This window comes from Urocitellus parryii, chromosome 9 (assembly GCF_045843805.1).
Source record: "Urocitellus parryii isolate mUroPar1 chromosome 9, mUroPar1.hap1, whole genome shotgun sequence".
Lineage (NCBI taxonomy): Eukaryota > Metazoa > Chordata > Mammalia > Rodentia > Sciuridae > Urocitellus > Urocitellus parryii.
In genome coordinates this window covers 27,615,376-27,617,866 of record NC_135539.1, presented here as the reverse complement: position 1 = coordinate 27,617,866, position 2,491 = coordinate 27,615,376, and the positions used below count along the sequence as shown (strand labels likewise).

Sequence of the window (2,491 nt, the reverse complement as noted above, 5' to 3'; positions counted from 1 at the left end):
TGGCAGTGTAGTTCTGAGTGATGGACTCTGTCAAGTTGTTTTGTTTTTACTTCATTTGGTACTAAGGATGGAACCCAACAGTGCTCTCCTCTGAGATACTTCCCCAGCCCTATTTATTTATTTTTGATACCAGGTCTCCCTTAGTTGCTAAGGCTGGCCTCAAACATGCAGTCCTCCTGCCTCAGTCTCCCCAGTCACTGGGATTATAGGTGTATGCCACTATACCTAACTATTCTTTTAATTTATCTATATTTTACTGAATGATTTGTACTTTTTATGTGTCCATCACTTTAACCTCTAAACACAAAGATACCCCAGGGATCAGGACTTAGACCTTTCTGTTTATGTTAATTCCCAGTAATCTTTCAATTTATGACATCCAGTACACTGATGACTTCATCATATACGATAATTTGAAGGACCCTTGCTGAGCTAGAGATTGTCTTCTTCCCTTATTCAGGTTTCTTGGGTGGGGAATCTGCAGTCACTGCCTCCATTCTTTATTTTGCACTGCCTGCCTATTGCTCCCAGGAAGCTGATATCTAATCCTCGGCCACACTGGAATGTCCAGAAGTCCATTCTGGTTTTTGCAGGGCGGGGGACTGAACCCAGGGCGCTCCAACATTTATTTTCTATTTTGGGAACTCCTGCACCCTCAGTCCATCTCCGTGCTTCTGCACAGTGCTTCTTCATCTGCCTTTGAGATGCACTCAACTAAAGAGGCACCTCCCCGACTACATTCCCCTTTATCATTACTTTTCTTTTTAAGCGAATATCATATTTATCAACACTGAAATGTAAATTTCTATTTACACAGCTTTCTTCCCTACTAAACTGAGAATTTATACTGATCAGGGACCCTTTTTCACCTTAATCTTTTTTTTGGGGGTGGGTACTGGGGATTGAACTCAGGGCACTAGACCCACTGAGCCACATCCTCAGCCTATTTTTTTTTTTTTTAATATTTTTTAGTAGAAGTTGGATACAATGTTTATTTTAATGAGGTGCTAAGGCTCGAACCCAGGGCCTCATATGTGCTAGGCCAGCGCTCTACCGCTGAGCCACAATCCCAGCCCACCAGCTCTATTTTGTATTTTATTTAGCGTCTCACTGAGTTGCTTAGTTCCTCAATTTTGCTGGGGCTGGCTTTGAATTCTCTCAGCCTCCAGAGCCACTGGTATTACAGGTGTGGAAAAAAAAAAAAAAGATTAAGGAGAAGCCGGGTGTGGTGGCCCAAGCCACTGCTGGGATTACAGGCGTGGGCCACCACACCCAGCTTCTCCTTAAATCTCCCCCCCCCCCCCCCCCCCCCCGGTGGTTCTGGGGATTGAACCCAGGGCCTTGTGCATGCAAGGCAAGCACTCTACCAACTGAGCTGTATCCCCAGCCTCTCCTTAATCTCTTCCGTAAAATGACAGTTCAGCCCCAGGACTGCAAAGGCCCCAAAGGAAGGATCTGTTTACAGATCCCAAAGGAAGAACTTAAAGGACTCAACAGAGAGGTTTTGGACATTTTATTACTTACTCCTCCGTGGCCAAGGGCCAGGATGCAGGGGAGGGCCGCGCCAAGTTCCTTTACTTCACAACCAAGGTCATTCATCCTGATCAAAGCACTGGAGGGGACTGGCCAGCTCCCCCTGCCTTTCCCTCCTCACCACATTCTTTCCCGAAACCACTTTTCGTCGCTGGAAGCTTTCTGAGGCACTGTTAGCATTTAGCAGAACAAAAGAATGAGTTAAAGAATGAAGGCTGAAGAAGCTGAGCTAAGCCAGTCTGGCCCGGCAGACTATCCGGGTAAAAGTTTTTAACACGTAATTCAGCAGCAATTTTTAAAACGTGGAGTTTTAAATAAGTTTTAAATGAGTCAGAAGTTAACAAAGTAAAATCCAAAAAGATGTAACTCACATTCCATGCGACTTTAACCACCTCCCCAAGCCCGTGGCCCTCAGCGGCCCCCTCCACTCCACCCCGCGGCCTTGGGCACTACCAGTTTTGCTCAGCCTAACAAACTTAACATTAAGTTGACCACCAGGTCCTCAAAATCGACCCCTGAATCTGGACCCCACGTGCAGTTGGGGTCCCACATTAGCCACACATAGAAATGCAAATTCGGGGCCTGACGCCGCAGCTTCCCGTTCGGTCCCTGTTTCATAAGGGTGGCTGGTTCGGCCCCGCGATTCACCCTGCTGTGGAAGGTGCCCCTGGAGTTGCGTGTGAACGGGGTGCTCGGGCATTCAGCAGCGGGGAGCGGTGGCGACAGGTGTCTGCTAACGGGCTTGGCTGGAGGCCGGTCAGGCACGGTTAAGAGTGCCTTGGGCAGGCAGGCGCCATTCTCCGAAGGCTGTCCAGTCTTGGCGGTGCAGAGCGAGTGGGCTCCCTCTCGCGCTACCGCGCCGAGTCGCGCGCGAGTGACGCACACGGCGCGCGGCGACGCGGCGCCTGGCCCAGTGCACGCTGGGATATTTAAGTCTTCTCCGCGGCGCGGAGCCGCG

The 2,491-nt window shown here is 49.3% G+C and overlaps 1 long non-coding RNA gene across 1 annotated transcript; it reads right to left on the bottom strand.

Annotated features, from left to right (window-relative positions):
* Positions 1 to 1,502: 1,502 nt before the first annotated feature.
* On the bottom strand, positions 1,503 to 2,389 carry LOC113188578 (uncharacterized). Its single transcript, XR_003301557.2, has 2 exons — positions 2,182 to 2,389; positions 1,503 to 1,703 (listed from the first exon to the last, which is right to left on the bottom strand). It is a non-coding gene; the product is annotated as an uncharacterized LOC113188578 (long non-coding RNA).
* Positions 2,390 to 2,491: the final 102 nt, after the last annotated feature.